The sequence below is a fragment of the Myotis nattereri genome (genome assembly GCF_964212035.1).
Source record: "Myotis nattereri genome assembly, chromosome: 8".
Classification (NCBI taxonomy): domain Eukaryota; kingdom Metazoa; phylum Chordata; class Mammalia; order Chiroptera; family Vespertilionidae; genus Myotis; species Myotis nattereri.
The window spans coordinates 22,221,461-22,246,008 of NC_138083.1; the positions used below are offsets into that span (position 1 = coordinate 22,221,461).

Consider the following 24,548-nt stretch of genomic DNA (forward strand, 5'->3'; position numbering starts at 1 on the left):
AGATTTTAAAAGTAATATACCTCAGAAAATAAATCCTCATCTCCTGTCCAAATGAATAAGTACACATTTGAAGGAAATCACAAATATTATCCAATATGGAAACATTTTAAAACTTCTGACAATTTTTCAAAGTTTCTATATTCACAGATCTTGAAAATAAAAATCAAACAAATCTTGGTACTTGAAAAGATATTCTCTTTTAAAAAGATTGCATTAGCCTGAAGTTTTTATAATTTATTTTTAAAAACATGATAAATGTATCCCAATTGGTTCCTATTGAAAGGAATATCTCTATTTAGTTCCAAAGAAAAGGTAGAACCTAAACTCTTCTGATTTCCAGAAGCTACTTGTTAACAAGCCCTATTAATTATGAACTGCTAAAATATTGCTATTTCACTTCAAGCGATCAAAGTAGTAGAAATAAATCACCTGAATGAATTTTCCCATGCTAAATGTAAATATTTCCCTGGTTTAAGGAGAAAAAAAGTAAAATATTTTTCCTACTATTCTTGCCTCTTACATTGTTTGATTCTCTCCTGTCCTAATTAGAGCCATCCCTAAAATATGCAAGAAAATCTAGCTCTTGATAGACTTGGATGAGTCAGTTTAATTGAGTCCACAGAGTAAGATTCTTCTAAACACAATGAAATAATCTTTCTCAGTTTGTAATGTGTTATGTACTGAATTGTGTCCCTCCAGAATTCACATGTTGTAGTCCTAATGTCCAGTGCCTTAGAATGTGACTATATTTGGAGATACGACCTTCAAAGAGGTAATTAAATTAAAACGAGGCCATTAGGGTGAGCGCTAATCTAATCTGATGGGTACCATTATAGAAAGAGGCAATTAGGACAGGTAGAGCCACCAGGGATGTGCACACAGAGAAAAGACTATGGGAGGACACAGAAGGCAACCTTCTACAAGGGGTCTCAGGGAAAACGAAACCTGACAATACCTTGATCTTGGACTTATAGCTTCCAAAACTGTAAGAAAATAAATTTTGTTGCTTAAACCACCCCATCTTTGATATTTTTATGGCATTCTACATTACTGTGATTCATATATTTCAGTGACCAAATATATATTTCTCATATACTTGGTCTTTGTCCACAGTTCATGACATATAGCTCCTAAACCCTTAAAATTTCCTGAATGATAAAAACAATAAGAGTGTAGCTTTTGAAAAATCACCTAAAGATAGCACAAAGCTAAGAATATTCCTGGGGAGAAAATAGGGAACCTGAGACAAGAAAATTAAACAAAGCCAGTTTGGGAGGCTTGCAACCAGCTTGAGCAAGACTTTATCTTCCCCAACCAAGGACAGTTGAGAGCAATGGTTAATACCTCTCCTCCCTAACCAGAGAACTCAAAACTTAAATCACCTAGAACTGCTAAGGCAGAAGGGGAAAGGAGAAATAAAAAAGGGGAATTTTATCTCACTCACTGAACAAAGAAGACAGTAGTCTTGGGACTTGAAAGTTGTTCTCATAAATTCTTGGAAAGCTACAACAAAGTAAAAGGAATACCCTGAAATCTAGTTTGTGCCCAAGACAGCTAGCAAAGGAACCTTGAAACCTGTGGACAGAAGGGTATAAAACTCCTTGAACCTCTCCTGGGCACCCACTCAAATTAACTGGGTGTTCACTTGTGCTTTATGCCAAGTGTACTTTTTTAAATATATTTTTTTATTTTTTTTCTAGGTCTGTGAAACATGTCATTGGTATTGTTTTTTTCCTTTATTGATTAAGGTATTGCAAATGTGTCCTTATCCCCCTCTTTGTCCTCCCATCCCCCCACTCATGCCCTCACCCCTCGGTGCCTGTATCCACTGGTTATGCTTATATAAATGCATACAAGTCCTTTGGTTGATCTCTCCCCCTTAGCTCCACCTCCCCTGCCTTCACTTTGAGGTTTGAGCATCTGATCAATGCTTCTCTGTCTCTAGATCTATTTTTGTTCATCAGTTTATATTGTTCATTATAATCCACAAATGAGATTTTTTTATTGATTTCAGAGAGGAAAGGAGAAGGAGAGAGAAATAGAAACATCAATGATGAGAGAGAATCATTGATTGGCTGCCTCCTGCACACCCCTTACTAGGGATCTAGCCCACAACCCAGGCATGTGCCCTTGACTGGAATTGAACCCGGACCCATTAGTCCACAGGCCAATGTTTTATCCACTAAGCCCAACTGGCTAGGGTGCCAAGTGTATTTTTAATAAATTTGCTTGCCTTCTCTAATAAATTTGCTTGCTTTATTACAATGCTGCTGTCTGATGTCACTCATTTGAAATCTTTCCTACGAAAATGCCAAGAACTGAGGAGATGACAGCCCTCTCCCTCCAACTCAGGAAGCTGTCTGATACCATCTTTTCTGCTGTCCTTTAACAAGAGCACCTTTTGTCATAATACTAGAGGCCTGGTGCATGAATTCATGCACCAGTGGGGTCCCTGAGCCTGGCCTGCGTGATTGGGCCCAAACCGGCTCTCTGAAATCCCCCATAGGGTCTCAGACTGTGAGAGGGCTCAGGCCAGGCCAAGGGACCCCACCAGTGCACAATCAGGGCCAGGGAGAGACACAGGAGGTTGGCCTGCCAGGGAGAGACCGCAGGAGGGCTCCAGGATATGTCTGGCCCATCTTGCTCAGTCCCGATCAGCTGGACCCCAACAGCAAGCTAACCTACCAGTCGGAGCATCTGCCCCCTGGTGGTCAGTGCATGTCACAGCGAGTGGTTGAGCAGCCTTAGCATATCATTAGCATATTACACTTTGATTGGTTGAACGGCCGACCAGTCGACCAAACACTTAGTATAGTAGGCTTTTATTATATAGGATTTGGTTGCTTGTCCTCAGTTCCTGAAATCACTTGAGAGCCATAAAGGTGCAATGAGTCTTGCTATTCATAACAAGCTCTTTTCCGGAACTGGGTTTATGTTAATGAAGTAACTTTTGGAAATCACCTAAGGATGTGGGCTGGTTGCCAGGAGAACCACTGTGCATAGTGTGTTGGAACTTTAAGTCCCTCCCCAATTTCCCAGGTGGGGAGGGAGGCTGGAGGTTGAATCAATCACCTATGGCCAATGATTTAATCAATCACACCTATGTAATGAAGCCTCCATAAAATCCCAAAAGGACAAGGTTTTAGAGCTTCCAGGTTGGTACACATGGAGATTTGGAGAGCGTGGCACACTCCAAAAGGGCATGCAAGCTCAGTGCCATTTCTCCATACCTTACCCCTATAGCATTCAATAAAATGTTATATCTGGGTCACATTTTCATCTATCTGTCTGTTGTTGAGTTATATCCTTTTATAATAAATCAGTGACTTAGTAGGGAAAATGTTCTCTGAGTTGCGTGAGCCACTCTAGCACATAACTGAATCCAAGGAGGAGACCATTGTAACCTCCAATCTATAGCTAGTTGGTTAGAAGCACAGGTGACAAACTGGGCTTGTGATTGGTGCCTGAAGTGGGAGGAATGGAGATGGAAGTGGTGCAAGTTTTATGGGACTGAGCCCTTAACCTGTGGAATCTGATGCTATCACTGCATGGATTATATCTAAACTTAGTTAAATTGCAAAATACCAGCTAGTGCCAGAGAATTACTTGGTAGTGTAGGATCCTCCTTCCCCACCCATTGTAATTGGTCCCAGAACCTTTATAGTCCTAGCAAACTAATACAGGATAAAGTGGTACATTTACTTCAGACTTATACATTCCTGACATTCTGAGGGGGAAAAAGGGCACATCAAGTCACCAACTAAAATTTAGCTAAGAAAATATAATAATAAAACAGAATGCTGAATATTTCAGAAGTTCTACACTGGTTTCTAGAAGCAATGTTAAATCCATCTAATCCAATTCATTTCAATCTAAACTAACCCAATAAAATGGCCTTTTCCTTTGAGCTACTCCTAGGATTCAAAGAGAAATAAAACTTTATCTGCACTATTTTTCTGCTAGTTAAAAAACAAACAAACAAAAACAGGTGCATTAAAAAAGAAAAAGCTATGTAGCATGCTCTTGAAACTATAGAAAGTAAACCAAATCTATATAATAAAAGCTTAAGCAACCGTTATGGTGGAAAGACCAGAATGACCCGTCACTATGATACGCACTGACCACCAGGGGGCAGACATTCAGTGCAGGAGCTGACTTCTGGTGGTCAGTGCACTCCAACAGGGGGAGCACCGTTCAGCCAGAAGCCAAGCTCATGGTTGGTGAGTGCAGCAGCGGTGGCAGGAGCCACTCCCACCTCCACGGCAGCGCTAAGGAGCAGTGAGCTGAGTGGTAAGGAGCGAGCAGGTAGACGGTAAGGAGCGAGGGATCTGGATTGTGAGAGGGTTGTCCACTGAGGGGTTCTGGACTGCGAGAGGGCACAGGCCAGGCTGAGGGACCCCCCACCCCCAGTGCACAAAATTTGTGCACTGGGCCTTTAGTTATTATATAATGCATTAAATGATAGAAGTATGTTATAAGTACTATGTTCAATATAATCCTATTTAATAAATATGTACTTGTAAAAGGTATCCCAAAAATGTATTCACACACTTTGAATAATTATAAAGACAGTGTTTATTAAAATACATTTAATTTTCAAAATTGAGCTATCAGCTGTTACAGTGTGAATACATTTTTGGGGACATCTGTACTTGTAGAGTATGTGTATATGTAATACACATTGAAAAAAACATAAGAAAGGCATATACAAAAGTGTTAACAGTTATTCTTTGTAATTGGTACAATTAAAATAATTTTAATTTTCTGTTTTTGTTTATCTTGAGCACATATTTTGTGTTTAAAACATGATCAAACATTTCTTTAAATCTTACCTCCAGAAAGGTTGCCTAAGCCTGAAATTATACAAGATTTACCCAAAAAGACTAAAGGGAGTGAATACCTATCAATATTTTAAAATTTTACACTCACTTCTGTGAGAATTGGTTACTTTGAGGTAAAATTCATATAACATAAAATTAACATTATTAAGGTAAATTATTCAGTGTTGTTTAGAACATTCAAAATTTTATGCAATTACTTCCTCTATTTAGTTCAAAAACACTTCATCACCCCAAAAGAAAACCCCATACTCATTAAGCATTTACTCCCTATCCCCCGCCTCCTCCCAGCCTCTAGCTATAAGTATTCTGCTCGCTGTCTCTATTACCCATTCTAGATATTTCATATAAATGAAATCATACAATATTTGACCTTTTGTGTCTGGCTTTTTAAATTTAGAATAATGTTCTTGAGGTTCACACATATTGTAATATGTCTCAGTACTTTATTCCTTTATATGGCTAAGTAATATTCCATTGCCTGGATAAACTACATTTTGTTTATCCATTCATCAACTGATAGACATTGGGTTGTTTCTGTCTTTTGGCTAGTCTGAATAAAGGTACTTATTCATGTGCAAGCTTTTGTATGGACAAATGTTTACAATTCTCTTGGGTATACATGTAGGAGCAGAATTGCTGAGTCATGATAATTTTTTGTTTAAATTTTTGAGGAACTGACAAAAAATTTTTTTTCACAGCAGCTTCACCATTTTACATTTCACCAGAATACATGAGGGCTCTCAATTCTCTGCATCCCTCCAAGACTTATTATTCCCCTCTCCTTTTTTATAGCCATCCTAGTGAGTGTCAAGTAATATCTCACTGTGGTTCATTATTTTATAACCATAACCTACACACGTTTGACATTTTAGTCCTAGTAATCATGCAAAAAATTCCAAACAATTATAACAAGTTGTGTGATAAAATTTTTAAATAAAAGAACAACTCCATTAGAAACAAGGATAAGAGTAGGGTAATTTTAAGTAGCCAATTGAGCTAATGCTGAAATCTAGGACATAGGAGATAAAGGGGGAGAAGCACATTAACCCATTAAGTCCCTAGTTAATTTCTAGCCTTAATGGATATGTAATTAAAAAAGTAGCTCACATTATTTCACATTTCTTCTAAAAATGGCATTATGCATGAGATGAAATAATAAAATTTCAATTCAATGAAGCATAAAAAATGGAATGGAAAGGAAAAATAACTCTATACCGATTTCAAGAAACATTCAATAAAATGTTATATCTGGGCCACATTTCCTCTAGGAGAATTTAATGCATGCAATAGGAGTCACATGCAACTTATACTCAATTTATATAAACAATAGAAACAATTCATCCATTGAAGCTTGTCATTTGTTTTGGGGAGCAAAGTAAGTATGGTTCAAGAGAAAAAAAATTTAAAAACAAATACCACTGGAACCAGCATATACTCCTTATTCTTTCCAAAACTAAATACGCATAACAGAAACTAGAAACAAGGAGTTAAAAGACTCTTAGAGGGAAAAGATATATTCTAAATACCAGTAAGGAAAGGTAAGTATCCTCAGGCAATTACTAAGCTGCATTTATAACAATTGTTAGGAAAATGTTACCACTGCTAATTACAGACATATCAATTTTATTTCCTTGCCCTTTACGTAAACCTCTTCACCATTTTCTACTCTTCCTTGATTCTTCCCTCCCCTCTCTTGCCTAAGCCTTAAACCTGCCAGAAATACTCACTGACATCCATCAGTCTACACAAAGTATGCAGAGGCCACAAGGATGATTACCTATGTCTTCAAATTTTAGGCTTGGTTTTAGAACCCCTCTACTTTAGGAGCCTTCTTCAGGTAGCTTGATGTCTGGGTAAACATGACTTGATATTTTCTTCTCTAAAAAAGACTACCAACAAACAGAGCTGGAAGATTTTGGGGGAAGGCCTAGGTGCGGAGGTCATGGTTTTCCTCCTCACCCCTTCACCATGGATGCTGCATGCCAGTGAAGGTGAGACTCCTTCAAACAAGGAAAGCTTGAGTAGGAGAGAGATTATTGGCCGCTGAGACACAGTTTGATGAGATACCCAGAAATAGTCATGGCTAGGGTATACATTGAAGAGCTAACTAGATTTATCAGGGACAAAAAAAAAATGGAGCTTTAGTTAATCAATGTAAAAGTATAAATTACTTGGAGTTTTGTGACATTCAAAATAGGTTTGGTTAAAATAGGGCTCATATGTTAAGAATCAAATACTTTCTGGCAAAGTTGGCAGATTACAGTGGTGACTATGCTTCAAAGACTGAAACATGTACCTATTCTCTGCATTTGTTCATAGCACAAACTAATTTCTCTGTGGTAGCAGGCTACAGAGATAGCCTCATTCTCTTGTCTGATGACAAGCTTGTTAAAAAACATTAGTTTGGTGCCATCCTGAGTTAAACTACAATTTGGAAGAAGATGACACAAAGTCTCTAATCCCAAAAAACTAATGTATTCCTCTCATACTGGAAAGGATTGTTGTGGGCCCTATGATGTTGACTGTGCAGGGGAGGGTGTAAGATTGCCTCAGGAATCTAAGATAGGACAGCCAACATGACAAAAGTGAAAAATGAACAGATGGAAGCATTATATAGTTATACAGAATTACTGTACAGTATACTGTCCATCTATGCAATGTCTTCTATTCAAATATATATTCCTTCAAGGAGCAAAGAGTTTTCCAGAAGAAAAATTTAAAGTACAGTAAACTCCACCCTGACCAGCGTAGCTCTATTGGTTGAAGTGTCGCCCCATACACTAAAAGGTAGCAGGTTGGATTCCCAGTCAGGGCACATATCCAGGTTGTGGTTCATTCCTCAGTCAGGGCACATGTGGGAGGAAGCCGATTGATGTTTCTCTCAAATTGATGTTTCTCTCATCCTCTCTCTCTCTCTCAAATCAATCAATCAATCAATAAAATAAAGTAGTTCCCCCTTATCTGTGGTTTCATTTCTTGCGGTTCAAATACCCAGAGTCAACCATGATCTGAAAGTATTACATGGAAAATGGCAGAAATAAACAATTCATAAATTTTAAATTGTGTGCCATTCTGAGTAGCAGAGTGAAATATTTAGCTATCCTGCTCTGTTCCTCCCAGATATGTATTATCCCTTTATCCAGGGTAGCCACGTTATATATATTATTTGCCCATTAGTCACTTAGTAGTCACCTCAGTTATCAGCAAGGGAGATACCACATTCATATAATTTTTATTATAGTATATTGCTCTGATTGTTCTAGTTTATTAGCTATTATTGTTAATCTCTTACTATGCCTAATTTATAAATTAAACTTTATCATAGGTATGTATGCATAGTTAAAAACATAGTACATGCAGGGTTGAGTACTATAGTGAGATTTCATTTGTCAATTGTATTTTAGTAATTGCTGAGAAGGAAAAAGTCATGGGTGGAAGTCTCAGTCTGACAGAGTGAATAAAATAGTTCACTACCTCAAGTCCACCCACTACAGCAGGATGAGACCTGTCATTGCTGCCAAGTGACTGAATTCCCAAGACTCACAAATCAGACCCACCTGATTCTTAAGTTGCATCAGTTCTATCACAATGCAAGTCGATCTACCCAATGCCTGCACATATGGCTCAGTGTATCTACCGATCTAACAATAGCTTGACTCACTAACAGAGTGACCTATTTTATGTTTGAAGGATAATGTTTTAACACTCAAAATTTGGACAGTAAGGTTACTTACTGGATTTCAATTTTCATAAGGAACAGTCATGATCACTATTATTTGTGTATTTATGTTTTATACTTTTTTGGTTTTGATCTTTATTTACTCCTAATCATTGTCATGAGTAGCCAATATAGCACTAAAGAAAGATATAAATCACAATTTCTTTTTTTAAAATATATTTTTATTGAGTTTAGAGAGGAAGAGAGAGGAAGAGAGAGAGAAACATCAATGATGAGAGAGAATCATGATCGGCTGTCTCCTGCACTGGGAATCGAATCTGCAACCCAGGCATATGCCCTGGACAGGAATCAAACCATGAACTCCTGGTTCATAGGTCGACATTCAACCACTGAGCCATGCCATCCAGGCATAAATCTCAATTCCAACTCCTAGAACTGCTGGAAAAATTAAAAGCTATATGACCTTCTAATTGATGAACACATTGTATCTCTACTGAGATCTCCTGTGCCAGCTACCAAACTAGAGTTTTTATATCAAAGGTGTCTCCTTACAAGCTTAAGGCTATCTGAGGAACCATAAGTTAAACAAAAGAAAAGAAAAAAAAAAAAAAAAGAAGAAGCCTCATCCAAAAAGATAAGATCTCTCATTGTCTTCCTCATGGAACATAAACCCAACTTGAGGAATTTTTGTTACAGAATCCTATTACACTGAATGGCTTCTTACTGGAGGTTTTACTAATTGCCATTTACATGGGACACTTTATAAATTACTCAGAAGTAACAGATCTTGCCAAAACCGGTTTGGCTCAGTGGATAGAGCGTCAGCCTGCGGACTGAAAGGTCCCAGGTTCAATTCCGGTCAAGGGCATGTACCTGGGTTGCGGGCACGTCCCCAGTAGGAGATGTGCAGGAGGCAGCTGATTGATGTTTCTCTCTTATCGATGTTTCTAACTCTCTATCTCTCTCCCTTCCTCTCTGTAAAAAATCAATAAAAAATAAATAAATAAATAAATAAATAAATAAATAAATAAATAAAAAAGAAGTACCAGATCTGTAGTTTAGTCAATTAGAAATCCTAACAGAGCACAATGGATCCATTTGGGTTTCCCCCCCTTTTGTTTTATATTGATTTATCCTCTTACTATTGGCATCAGCATCATCATCATCACCATCACCATCACACTGAACAGTTATTAAGCAGTTCCTGATAGATATAAGCAGTATATGTATCAGGAACTGGAAACCATATAAGCCACATACATACATGTTAAGTAATTTCCTCATTAGAACTACTCTATAAGCACTTAGAGACCTAAGGAACTAGTCTAAGGTCACACTAACAAGTTCCCTATCATTCTAATTTCAAAGCTTAACTTCTTAACAACTGTATTAATTACCTAAAACTGCTATAAAAATGCCACAAACTATAAGGCTTAAAACAAAACACATTTATCCTCTCACAGTTCTGGAGACCAGAAGTCCAAAATCAGTTTCACTGGGCAGAAACCAAAGTTTCAGCAGGATTGTCCTCCTTCTGGAGACTCTAGGGGAGAAGGCCCTCACCTCTTCCAGACTCTGGTGGCTGCAGTATTACTTCTCTATTGCCACATCACTATAATCTTCAAGGCTAGCATCTTCAAATCTCTCATCTCTGTCTTCACATGGCCTTTTCCTCTATGTGTGCTCAAATCTCAAGATCCTTAACTGTATCACTTCTACCATCTTAGGCAGTGGTTCTCAAACTTCCTAATGTTGCGACCCTTTAATATAGTTCCTCATGTTGTGGTGACCCCCAACCATAAAATTATTTTTGTTGCTACTTCATAACTGTAATTTTGCTACTGTTATGAATCGTAATGTAAATATCTGATATGCAGGATGTGTTTAGGCAACCCCTGTGAAAGGGTCGTTCGACCCCCAAAGGGGTCGCGACCCACAGGTTGAGAACTGCTGATCTAAGGTAATATTCATAAACTCCCAAGGTGAATATCTTTTTTGGGGGGAGATGGGGTGGGGGGGAGGCAGCATGTTTTTCAGCCTATCACTGAAACTTTACTACTTTCCCTACTGAATTATTAATGGGCTATTGGTATGGGGGTAAATCAGAGATAGTCCATAAAGTTAAGACAGGGAATACTACCCACTATCCTTTCAGACAAGTCAGCAAAGCAAAAAAGATAAACCAAAGATTAGAACCAATAAAGCAAGACAACGATACATGTAAACGTATAATGGAGGTCACCAAAACCTAGCTGATCAGGTCCATAGCAGTATTTGAACCCCAGTCTCCTTAGTCCTTGTCCAATATTTCCACAGAGCCACAAGCAAAAAACTGACCTGATGCACCATTTCCCCAATAGGCCAGACTTTCTCATGCCTTAAGCCTTTGTTCTTTCAATTTCTTGTCTCTCCGCCTACTGAAATACTATTCTCCTCAATGCTTTATAGATATAAAGTCTTGAGACTTTAATATAAAGACCTATAAAGTCTTCTCTGGTGTCCATATTCACAATAATGAATCCTTCCCTGACACTTGGCTTATATTTCTCCAATGCCACTTGTCATTAGCTCTGTATCATATAGTTGTTTATGTATATACTAGAGTCCTGGTGCACAAAATTCATGCACTGTGGGGGGGAGTTCTCAGCCCGGATTGCGAGAGGGTGCAGTCCCAGGCCAAGGGACCCCACCAGACCGCCCCCCCCCCCAAGGGAGAGACACAGGAGATTGGTCAGCTGGGGAGGGACCACAGGAGGGCTCCTGGGTATGTCTGGCCCATCTTGCCTAGACCAGATTGGCCAGATCCCAGCAGCAAGCTACCCTACCAGTCAGAGCATCTGCCCCCTGGTGGTCAGTGCATGTCATACTGAGCAGTTGAGCAACTTTAGCATATCATTAGCATATTATGCTTTGATTATTTGAATGGATGACTAGACGACCGGATGCTTAGCATATTAGGCTTTTATTATATAGGATGTATCTGCCTAGAGCAGCCGTGGGCAAACTATGGCCCGCGGGCCGGATCCAGCCCGTTTGAAATGAATAAAACTAAAAAAAAAAAAAAAAAAAAAAAGGCCGTACCCTTTTATGTAATGATGTTTACTTTGAATTTATATTAGTTCACACAAACACTCCATCCATGCTTTTGTTCCGGCCCTCCGGTCCAGTTTAAGAACCCGTTGTGGCCCTCGAGTCAAAAAGTTTGCCCACCCCTGGCCTAGAGAGTATAAGCTCCTTTAAAACAAAGAATGTCTATCATCCCAATGTTTGGCAAAGAATTAGACACAAATTCTAGCACAATATGCATTAGAAAGAAGGAAGGGACAGAGAAAAGGAGAGGGTAAGAGAAGAAAGGGAAAGGAAGAGAAAGAATGGAAAAGGCAAATATTAAAGCCTAGGTTGTTTTAAGAAAATAGGAGATACAGTTCTTTCCAAGACAAATCTGTGAAAGCCCTAAGGAGAGAAATTTTTCAAAATGTCTTAAAAAGAGTACCAGAGAGAGCAAGTGCATGTACCTTTCTTGGCATGCTCTAAGCCCTAGATTTTAGGAAAATTATTCCCAAAGAAGGGCATACAGACTCCTGTATCAGAACCGCTGCATCAGAAGCTTGTTAATTGGAGGTTCCAAGGGCATTTCCTATACCTACTGAACTTGAATCCTCTGGTGGTGGAGACAGGGAATCACCATTTAAAACCAGCTTTCCAGTGATTCTGATGCCTACTGAAGTTTAACACAATCATTACTCTCATAGGTAAGGATGGAAAAGTCAAACAATGCCTTGACTATGTTTTTGTTTTTTGTTTTTTGTTTTAGCTTGCTTCCCAAGGACTAGTACTGGATTCAGTGACCATTCTCCTTGAAAGGTAAAAAATGAAAGTCCAGTTTCCGAAATGACAAGGTTGCAAGTCTGCAAAGTGTTCCAGGGAAAAATGCCAAAGTCTCAGAGAGGGGATTTGGGAAAGGTGCCAGGATGATTCAACACTGAGCCCCTCTAGATTATGAAGACATTACTTTAAACAGCCTGGTCATGAGAATGATAGCTACAATTTGCCTGACACATCCAATCAATGATAGTGTTATGTCAGTTTGTGGTTTCCTGTCATCTCAATTATTTTTCACTGACTTAAATTCTTCTTGAAGGCGCTTCAGGGCTTGAGAAATTATAAGGAATTCCCTAGTGTCCCTTCCTGGAGTTATATCATAGATCTTATTGATCTTATGCTCCATTCCTCATTCCTCAAATCCCTTCTTAGACATGATTTACCAGACTTCCTCAATCTCCTTATAAAATGTAACAGTTCACAACTAATCTCCTCTAGCATTTCATCCCCAACAGCCTCTCAGAGTTACAGATGCCGAGAGAAGATGACATCTTAGGAGGAGGCGCCTGTCTTTAAGCTTTGGACATCACTCACCCTATCATTTTTATTTTGTTCTTTTATTCTGCCATTTTTACAAGACATATTTATTTTTTAAGAATCAATATTCAATTTCACTTTCCATGCACTATAAATAAAGTATTTAAAAAGTGAAGAAAATGTATTTCTGGTTTCGATCTTATTTTAAACCATAGCCAAGCTCAATTATTGAGGCTCATCCTTGCAAATTCTACACAGAGTCAGAGTATGAAAGGTTGCAATTCTTCCTTATTGTTAAAGAATAGTGCTTTAATAGACATTTTAAATAAAATAATGAGCTGTAAATCAGTCTAATTAGAGAATTTGTAAGTACTCAGAAAATGTAAGAAATAATTTAAGAAATTATTTTGCTCATTAGTTCTTGCTATGAATACTATAAAACATGTTTAAGACCAGTAATTTTTCTACACATAAAGATAGAATTATATTCACAAGATTATTTAACACATTTTAGTAGCTATTTTATCAATGAATTAAAATGAAAAAATTTGTATATTTAATTTAGAAATTTTCTTATAGAAACAAATAAACCTTAGTTCACTATCATGATATACTCTCATTTATACATTTTAAGGAAGACCTGAATATACAAGTGGAATTGTAAGAGATTCCTGTTTTATGCATTTAAAATACCTTATTTCTAAACGTCCTCACAAAGCTTAAACAGGTCTCTTCAACCCCATAGTATGGGGCATGTTTCTGAATTAATTTCCACCTGGAAACCCATGGGATGAAAATTATAACTGTTTGATAAATTAAGTTGCCAAATGAAATGGATTAGCAATCAGCGAAATTGCCTGATATGCTGTCAGATCCATTTTGGATTGGGATTCATCCTCTTTCTCCACCTGTTCATTAAGCTCCAAGTTCATAGCAACTGCAGGGACTGATTGCACATTAACAAGTTGTTGATGTGGGGAGGTGTGCCTAACATTCCTATACTGACACATTCATTTAAACATAATTCTCTGGTATTTATTCTATTCACAATCCACTGTAGAAAAATATTCCTCTACCCTGAAGTTTAGTTTTGGACATAATAGAGGTGTGGCATATCATAAAATTAAACCCTAACAAAGCAAATCAGATTATAACTCAAAGTCAAAAGAAGCTGGAGAAGTTTCATGCCATAAACTTGTTTCTTCAAACAGTTATAAAAACGAAAAGTATAGTGGAACAGCCACTGCCTTTGCACTGATTGAATGTCAAAATAAAATATTTCTGTCCCTATTTTGAAGCAAGTATGAGCTGCTTCTACAACTAGAAAGCAAAACCAGCTAAGAATGATGAAAATAATTCTCAACCTTTCCTTCTTATCATAATGGCTAAAATCTTCCTTTATATAACACGAAGTTTAATAAACCATTTTCAATCAAAAAGCACCATTTTCAATCAAAAAGCACCAAGTCTGAGCTATAAATAAGAATATTGTTCTTAATCAAGTATCAAGCATTGACTCTTTCCTTTTTAAGTATGTAGAATTTACTTCATGAAGGACCATTCATCAAACACAAAGTTAATAAAAACCAGTAAGTTCTCTAAAACTACTACAGTTTAATATATTTTTATTTCATGAAAATGCAAGGATATCTACTTTTTGAGAGAGAGAGAGAGAGAGTGAGAGAGAGAGAGAAAGTGTGGATGGAAGAGAGACAGAGAGAGAGGAAAAAAAAACACATTGATGTGAGAGAGGAATATCGATCAGTTGTACCACAATTGGGGATCAAATCTGTAACCTGGGTATATGCCCTGATAGGGAAAAGAGCCCACCACCTTTTGGTGTAAGGGACAACATTCCAACCAACCAAGCCACACTGGCCAGGGGAGGATATCTACTTTCTATTGATGAACTATTTTTTTCACTATTATTTTTATATGTAATTTTTATATGAATTAATTATTGAAATTCAGAGATCAATGTCATTTTTCCATTTTCATACACATACCTACCAAGACCTTAACTGAATAAAAATTAAGTAAATCAATAGTCAAATGACTACAATTATATTCGGTCAATAGAACACAGTGAGTATCATCCAGAGGTTTTTCAACCCACAAGTAACAGCTCCCCAGAAGTCACAAATAAAGAAGGAAAAGAACTTTTAGAAATTAGGTTGACCTTTATATGTAACAAAATATACACTCCATATACATTCCTTTAGTTAAAATTAGTAGAAGTATACAGCAAAAATTCTTCAATTTTACTGTATAAGTTTTTAATTGTTTAAGCAAAAGAGAATTGAGAATTCCAAATTAGATACTCATAAGGTAGACAGCCTCTGGGCCTCATGAAATGTCATCTACCATCATTATAAAGGTCAACTTTTAATTAGATTTACTAGAATGGACTTCTGATAATTCATGCAATTATAAAAATGAAATCATGGCAGATAGCATTTGTATTTATTGTTAACTACCAGCAGACTTGAAAACTACTTCCCCAATCCCCTCATCCTAATACAAGCACAGCTGCTTATCCTCCCAGGGGACTGGTTCCCTCCTCTACAGTCTCATTCCTATTGGCCCAGTCCACATGGAAAGTGGCACTGAGAGACAGTCCAACTTCTGATACTATGGCAGTAATTTTTCTTAGAACAACCCTCTCCAAGTGGAATCAGCCTAGGAAAAAGCCACTACCTCTACCCTCCAGTATTTCACTCCTCCAGCCCTCTGGAATTCTGCTCACCCCACCCTGCATTTTAAGCCCTGCTGAGGAGTCACCAACATAGCCTGGGGCTTAGAAGACTATGGCAAGAAACCAGGAAAACCTCAAATAAACAATCTAACCTTACACCTTAAAGAACTAGAAAAAGAATAACAAGCAAAGCCCAGAGTAAGTAGAAGGAAAGAAATAATAAATATTAGAGTAAGCCTGGCCAGTGTTGCTCAGTGGTTGAGCATCAACTCATGAACCAAAAGGTCACAGTCCAATTCCCAGGCAGGGCACATGACTGGTTTTTGAGCCCGATCCCCAGATGGGGGTGTGCAAGAGAAAGTCGATAAATAGTTCTCTCTCATCACTGATGTTTCTATCTCTCTCTCTCCCTCTCCCTTCTTCCTTCCTCTGAAATCAATAAAAATTAAACAACAAAAACATTAAAAAATCAGAGTGAAATAAATAACAGAGGCTAAAAACACAATACTGTACCAAAAAAAATTAAAACAAGAGCTGGTTCTTTGAAAAGATAAATAAGATTGATGAAACTCTAGCCAGACTCATCAAGAAACAAAGATAGAGGACCCAAATAAATAAAATCAGAAATAAAAGAGAAGTAACAACTGACATCACAGAAATACAAAGGATAGTAACAAAATACTATGAACTACTATATGCCAACAAATTGGACAACGTAGGTGAAATAAACAAATTCCTAGAAACATACAGTCTTCCAAAACTAAATCAGAAAGAATCAGAAAACCTGAATAGACCAATAACAATTAATGAAATTAAAGCAGTAATAAAATAATAATAATAACAAAAACTCCCAGCAAACCAAAGTCCTGGATTGGATGGCTTCACAGGCAAATTTTACCAAACATTCAAAGAAGAACTAACACCTATCTTCTTCAAACTATTCCAAAAAATTCAAAAGTAGGGAAGATTTCAAGCTCTTTTTACAAGGCCTGCATTATCCTAATTCCAAAATCAGATAAAGACAGTACAAAGAAACAAGAACTATAGGCCAATATCCCTGATGAACATCAATGCTAAAATTCTCAACACAATATTAGCAAATCAGATCCAGCAATACATTAAAAAGATTATACACCATGACCCAGTGGGATTTATTCTGGGGATGCTAGGCTGATAAAATATTAACAAATCAATGAATGTGATACAGCACATAAACAAAATGAAAGATAAAATCACATGATCATATCAATAGATGCATAAAAAGCATTTGATAAAATCCAGCACCCTTTTATGACAAAAACTCTCAGCAAAGTACAAATATAGGGATCATATCTCCACATAATAAATGCCATATATAACAACCCTACAGCCAACATCATACTTAATGGGGAAAAACTAAAAGTGTTTCCCTAAAGTCAGGAACAAGACAGAGATGTCTGCTTTCACCACTCTTAGTCAACACAGCACTGGAAGTCCTAGCCAATGCAATCAGACAAGAGGGATAAATAAAAGGCATTCAAATTGCAACAAAAAAAAAGAAGAAGAAGTAAAACTGTAGCAGGATACAAAATTAATACCCAGAAATTATGGGTGGCATTTTTATATACCAACTAGAGACCCAATGCACGAAATTTGTGCAAGAGTAGGCCGTCTTTCCCCCGGCTGCCAGCACCACTCCCTCTGGCACCCAGGACCTGAGCTTCCCTCTGGCCACTGGCAGGCACCCGAGACCCGGGCTTCCCTCGTAGCCCCAGCTTCATTCTTTCTAATTTTTGCTAATTAGTCTGGCCTAATTAGCATATTATGCTACTATTATTATTGATAATGAACTATCAGAAAAAGAAACTAAGACAGCAATTCCATTTACTATTGCAACAACAAAATATAAGGTACCTAGGAATAAACTTAACTAAGGAAGTAAAAGACCTGTACTCAGAAAACTATAGAACACTGAAAAAAAGAAATAGAGGAAAATACAAACAAGAGGAAGATACTGTTCATGGATTGAAATAATTAACAAAATAAAAAGTCCATACTACTTAAAGCAATCTATAGATTCAATGCAATTCCTATTAAAATACCACTGGCATATTCCAGATTTATATGGAATCAAAAAAGACCCTGAATAGGCTCAGCGATCTTGAGAGAGAAGAGCAAAATTAGAGGGATCATAATACCAGATATCAAACTATATTACAAAGCCATTGTAATCAAAACAGCCTGGTACTGGCACAAGAACAGACATATAGACCAATGGGACAGAACAGAAAGCCCAGAGATCAACCCACACCTTTATAGATAATTAATATTTGACAAAGAAGTCAAGAGTATACAATGGAGTAAAAACAGTTTCTTCAATAAATGATATTGGGAAAATTGAACAAGTACATGCAAAAAAATGAAATTAGACCACCAACTTACAGCATACACAAGAATAAACCCAAAACGATTAAAGGCTTAACTATAAGTCACAAAACCATAAAAATCCTAGAAGAAAACATAGGCAATACAATCTCAGACATCTTGCATAGTAATATTTTTACCCATATAGGGCAAGGGAAACAAAGGAAAAAATAAACAAATGGGACTATATCAAACTAAAAAGCTTTTTCACAGCAAAATAAACCATCAACAAAATGAAAGGGGAACCCACTGTATGAGAGAACATATTTTCCAGTGATACATCTTAAAAGGGGTTCATTTCCAAAATATATGAAGAACTTACACAACTCAATACCAGGGAAGACCAATAATTCAGTAAATCAACAAACAACAAGTGCTAGTGAGTATGCAGAGAAAAAGGAATCCTTGTGCACTCTTGGTGGGAATGCAAAATGGTGCAGCCACTATAGAAAACAGTATGGAGATTGCTCAAAATATTAAAAATGGAAGTACCCTTTGACCCAGTGACCCCACTTCTAGGAATACATCCTAAGAATCCCAAAACACCAATCAGAAAGAATAGATACACCCTTATATTCATATCAGCATTATTTACAATAGCCAAGATCTGGAACCAGCCGAAGTTCCCATCAGTAGATGAATGGATAATAAAGCTGTGGTACATTTACACAATAGAATACTATGTGGCTATAGAGGAGGAACTCTTACCCATTGTCACAGCATGCAGATTATAAGCTAAGCAAAATAAGCCAGTTAGAGAAAGATAAATACCATATGATCTCACTAGTATGTGGAATCTAATAAACAAAATAAACTGATGAACAAAATAGAACCAGAGGCATGGATACATAGAACAGTCTGACAGAGGTCAGAGGGGTGAAGTGAAAGGGTATTGAATAAAAGAAGGTGAAGAGAGAATATATATACATAGCCCATAGACGCAGCCCAACAGAATGGTGAAGGCCAGGGGAGGGGTGGCAGGGGCTGGAGAGAAGTGGGTAAAGTTGGGGGGAAATGAGAGACATCTGTAATAGTGTCAACAATAAAAATAAATAAATTTTAAATTAAATTTTAAAAAAACTACATTGCAGGATTATTTTTATATCTATGTTCTGCAAAATGAGAGACTTTCTGGGAATCTCACATGGGGAAAGAGACCTTATGAGGCTTTTTCCTGGCTGCTTTTTTCCCAAATGTAGGTTTGAAACTGTCATTCCTAAAACTGGTTTTGGTTTTCCCAAAAGAAGAATTGTTAATAGTAATATTAGTAATAATAGTAGGAGTACTTTCATAGTATGATAGTTTATTTATTCCTAGTGCTGCTATCTATGAGAGAAAAATGTATTACATTTATATAATTCCAATAAAAAACTACATAAAAGAACCCTAATTTCTTATCCTCAGCTATAGAGAAACAACATTTACATTTTTTACTTTATTATTTCTTCACTTACAGAAGCCTTAAGATGGATTGTTTACTATGAAATGCTATAAAATGATTTGTCGTAGTATATCTTATACATTCATTAAAATATTACTACTTCACCTATGATTCACCACAATGTAAATGTACCTGTCCTTGGCATGTGGGAGTAAGTACAGGAATAATTAAATAAACAAATCATCCTTCTTCACTATCCACTTTAAAATTCTTTTTATGGCAAATTGAATTAATCTTTAGCCAAAGCCAGCCCATTAGAATTGGAAAGTTAACCACTTTTTCATTACTCAGCCTATAATTCACAAGTAAATAAAAATTATATCTCTTTCAAAATATTTTTCTGTGATTGTGGTACAGGTGAAATTGTCTCCAAAAATATAATTCAAAGAACAAAATTTTTTGATCAACAGGATTAATGCAAAATAATACAAGGACCTAGTCACAGTAAACAGATCATCCTATATGCAACTACATACATAAACCTGTCTGTATGAATCTTTATAGCAGTTCTATTAGTTATTGCAAAACACTGAAGAGAACCCAAATGCCCTCCAATTGGTGAATGGCTGAACAAACTTTGGTATACCGATGCAATGGACTACTACTCAGAATAAAAAGGAATGAACTACTGATACACATCACATTCTAAACCTCAAAGGTTTTATGCTTAGTAAAAATTCAATCTCATAAGTTTACATGCTATCTGATTCCATTTATATAACATTCTCAAAATGACAAAACTACAGAGATAAAGAACAGGAGGAAGGTAGAGAGGTAGATGACACTACAAAGGGGTAGCATGAGAGAGAATGAGAATCTATACCTGGAACAAAAACTACACCTACACACACGTGAATGCAAGTTAACAATGGTAAAAAAGGTAATAATGTCTATAGTCTAGTTAATAGTAATGTATCAATGTCAATTTCCTGGTTTCGATATTGTATTATAGCTATACTAGAGGCCTGGTGCATGAATTCATGCATGGGTGGGGGCCAGCCAGCCTGCCCCAATTGAGGCCGATGGGGCCAGGCCAGCCAGGGGGAAGGGACACAGGAGGTTGGCCAGTAGGCCCTGCCCAGATGGGGTGGGAGAGGCTGGCCGGGGGAAGGGCTGGTCAAGGGGAGGGGCCGCAGGAGGCTGGACAGACAGCCCCGCCCCTTGGTCAAACTCCCAGTCCAGGGGACAATTTTCATATTAGCCTTTTATTGTATATCACCTTTGGGGGAGGTTTATACAGGTGAAGGTGAAGGATAGAAAGGATTCTTTGTACTATTTTTGTAATTTCCTATAATTATTTCAACATAAAAGTTTAAACAAACAAAAATGGTTGTTGGTACAAGAACCTGTATTTAAACTTGTGCTACTGCCCTGTGTACCCTACTGCCTACAAAATGTTTCATTAAAATATATCAAATATGTATTATTTCCTACAGAGAAGGATATAATATATAAAAGGCTCATCTGGATCAATTTTAAAGAAATCTAAGGAAATTCAAAACATTTTATTAGGAAAAAATTAAGACTGAATCATTTCATTCATGGCAACTGAGCCCAGGAGTTCCAATGTACTAATACAGACATGGAAAGAGAACACTGGGAGTCTGATAGAAAGTGATGACTGCGCTGCTTTGGCACCTTGACTGCAGGCACTGCCTCTCTTTCCTTCTCACTAGAGGCAGCCCGAAGGTCTCCTGCCATGTTATCTTGTTCACCAGGAAGGTTAACAGCTGTTCCTCTCCCTACACACTAGGTAGACAAACTGCACAGCAGAAAGCTATAAATAGTCATTACACTGTACATTTGGCATCTCTTTTCCATCTACCCTGATGAGGTTTCCTTGTGAGATACAGAACATGGCCAAATTATAATCATCACAGCCAGAGAGATGAGCTAAAACGTGCCAAATGGTTTTTGGGACAGAGTGAAAGTTGCTTCCTGGCTTCTATTGATTCATTAAAACCTTGTACACATGTCATGGCAACTACAAAAAATTACACATGCTGTATAGGCAATGACAAAGAATCGAAATAGCGATGAAATGTTTTCATGTTAGTGATGTTTTCCTGTTTCACGCCATTTTATTTTATTTCAATAAAAATACCAGTAAAAAGTATTTGTTATTATTTATAAATCAAATAAATTATTTTTTAAAAATCAGAACCAATCTGGTTGATTGTATCAAGTCCCCAGTGGTGAATGTGCTACAAATTCAATTGCTTGTAGCTCATTTCAACAAATATATAATATCAAGTGTTTATTAAGAACATAAGGGCAGGATATTGCTGTAGGAGGTAACATAAAAATTGAAAGACACCAGTCTGTAGCCTCAAGAGGGAGATAAACAGGTATATATTTAACAAAACCCAAGAATTACTGCTATTATTAAGTGTGCTAACGTGGCAATTTAATATTATGCAATAATAAGAGACAACTCATGAAAGTGGTCTTCAGGTATTTAAGAAGAAAATACATGTCATCAGTTATGCTCCACAGGAAAAAAATTAGAATCAATGGCTAAAAATTACAAGAATATATAGAAAGTTGGTTGCACACACACACACACACACACACACACTTTTAAAGATCTTGAGACTATCATACTAAGCGAAATAAGTCAGACAGAAAATGATTATGGACAGAGACTTAATTTGGGGTGATAAATATACAATACAGTTTACAGATGATGTAGAATTGTGCAACTGAAACTGTATAATTTTGTTAACTAGTGTCACCCCCAATAAATTCAATAAAAAGGAAAACAAAGAAATAAGTCAGACAGAAAAAGTCAAGAACCATATGATTTTACTCTTATGTGGGATATGAAACTGAAGGCAACAAATGAACAAACAAGAAAAAACAAACAAAAACGCTTAAACACAGACAACAGCATGGTGGTTACAAGAGGGAAGGGGATGAATATTAAAGGGTAAAGGGAATCAAATATATGGTAACAGAAAAAGATTTTGGGTGGTAAACACAATATGCAGATGATGTACCATAGAAATGTATACTTGATGCCTATATAATATGTTTTTAATCCTCACTCAAGGATATGTTTATTAATTTTTAGAGAGAGAGGAAAGGGGAGAGAAAGAGAGACAGAGAGAGAGAGAGAGAGAGAGAGAGAGAGAGAGAGAGAGAGAGAAACATCAATTGGTTGCCTCTAATACACAGCCCCATGGGGATCAAACGCACAACCTAGGTGTGTGCCCTGACCAGGAATCACACCCACAACCTTTTTGGTGTAAAGTATGATGCTCCAACCAACTGAGCCATCCAGCTGAGGGGAAACCTATATAATCTTATTAACCAATGTCACCACAATAAGTTTTTGAAAAATAAAAATAAACAGATAAATATTTTTAAATTAAAGCCCACATTTATAGAATTAATTAGCATAATAAATAACTGAGAACTTAATAACTACAGTGATATCTGATTAAACCTCTGTACTGAAGAAGAGTTTATGAGACCTTGCAAGGGCCTGTCTCCTCTAGAGGCCCCCCAGATCAGAGAAAGGCATCTTGGTACCCAGACAACAAATGAACAGTCTATAGAGACTAGATAGAAGGGAGACGTGTAGCCTGCAAGGTAATCTGAAGATAGAATTCTATCCAAAAGAAGTGACTCATAAATCACCAAGAAGATCCTCTGTCTTTAGAGAGGCAGCAGATGAGAAAGGAAGTACAGACGTATCAGAAAAAGAGAAAGCGAAAACCTGAGCTCTAATCATGGCAAAGCAGATACAGTACAAAGTGACTGACAGCCAATTCTGAGGGAAGAACAAGCTGGCTAGGCTTCCAGACTTCCTGCTAAGCTGCCAGAACCATGCTTATGATGAACAATGTTAGAGTTCTTCATGACACCCTTTTATTTACCTATCAAGGCATGTTCCTACTATCCTGTGTGAATTTAATCATCAGAGAGAACCTTAAGACAAACTTGAAATTTACCTCAATCCTGTACCCCTGGAAAACAGGAACATTCAAGAGATTGACCTCCCCCCGACTCTTCCTCATGTAACTTAGATAAAACTCATGGACAACCCCTTGTAACCTATGACAAAACCCAGGCATAGACCCTACAACTTTCCATCCTTTAATGATTAGATGAACTATTTGTCCCCATCAACCATTCTGGTTGGTCAATGCCTGGACTTGATCAAATTTTAGTCAGGTTTACTCCTTCTTCCAAGCCTCTGAGTTTTGACCCATTCTTGAAAATGGATGGTTAACAGCCCCTCCTTGACAACCCCTCTCAAGAATCAGTTGACCTTAGGGAAAAACATTCCCTGATCCACTGTCTGATCATGCCACCCATTCACCCCCTTGCTCCACACCCAATTCTTTTTAGCCTATTCATTCTTCTCTGAAAAAAAAAAAAAAAAAAGCCTTATTTTGCTTGACCTTTGAGGTGTTTATAGATCTCATAGTTGAAGTGATTCTTCCTATTGCAATATTCATCCTTCTCTTTTTGCAATAGTCCTCTTCTCTTATTGAAATCATCTTTTTAAATAAAGCCAACATTTAATTTTAAGGAATCACAACTATTACATATTTCTTGATATGTAGCCACATAGTAAAATACATAGGAGACCCAGACCACCATAGACTAGTATAACACTGTTATTTTTCAGTGTTCAAACATGAAAATGACTTAGATAATTGATTATTAAAAGAATTAAAATAAATAATTCATAGCTAATATGAAAAGTTGAAACCAAATAAGTGAGGTTTGGAAATCACAGAAAAAACTTCTTTACATTTTATTTTTGTATAGTATAATTCAATCATCTCTTTATAACCTATTCTTTTTTTAAAAAAAAAGCTTAGGAAACTTGTTTTTATGTTGGCCAATTGTTACCTCAAGCATAAAACCAGCAGTAATACAGCTGCTAAATTTCTTTCCAAAGAATTTCCTGTAAAATCTGTCACCTTTCCATTGCTCCAGTATCCTCTTCTCTACTATGTAGAGTCAGCACATTAACTGTGGCACATACACAAAAATAAATCCTCAAGCAGAAAAGTACATATGACATTTCTATACCAGGAGTGATATCTTTTTCTATGATACTAATATTCCTGTTTATAAAAATATTTTAAATAAGAAATACTTGTATAACAAATA

At 36.9% G+C, this 24,548-nt stretch overlaps 1 protein-coding gene across 4 annotated transcripts in view; it reads right to left on the bottom strand.

The window, feature by feature from the left end:
• The window catches only part of MACROD2 (mono-ADP ribosylhydrolase 2), a 1,902,899-nt gene that overhangs the window by 1,809,427 nt on the left and 68,924 nt on the right, over window positions 1–24,548 (bottom strand). The window lies entirely within an intron of this gene.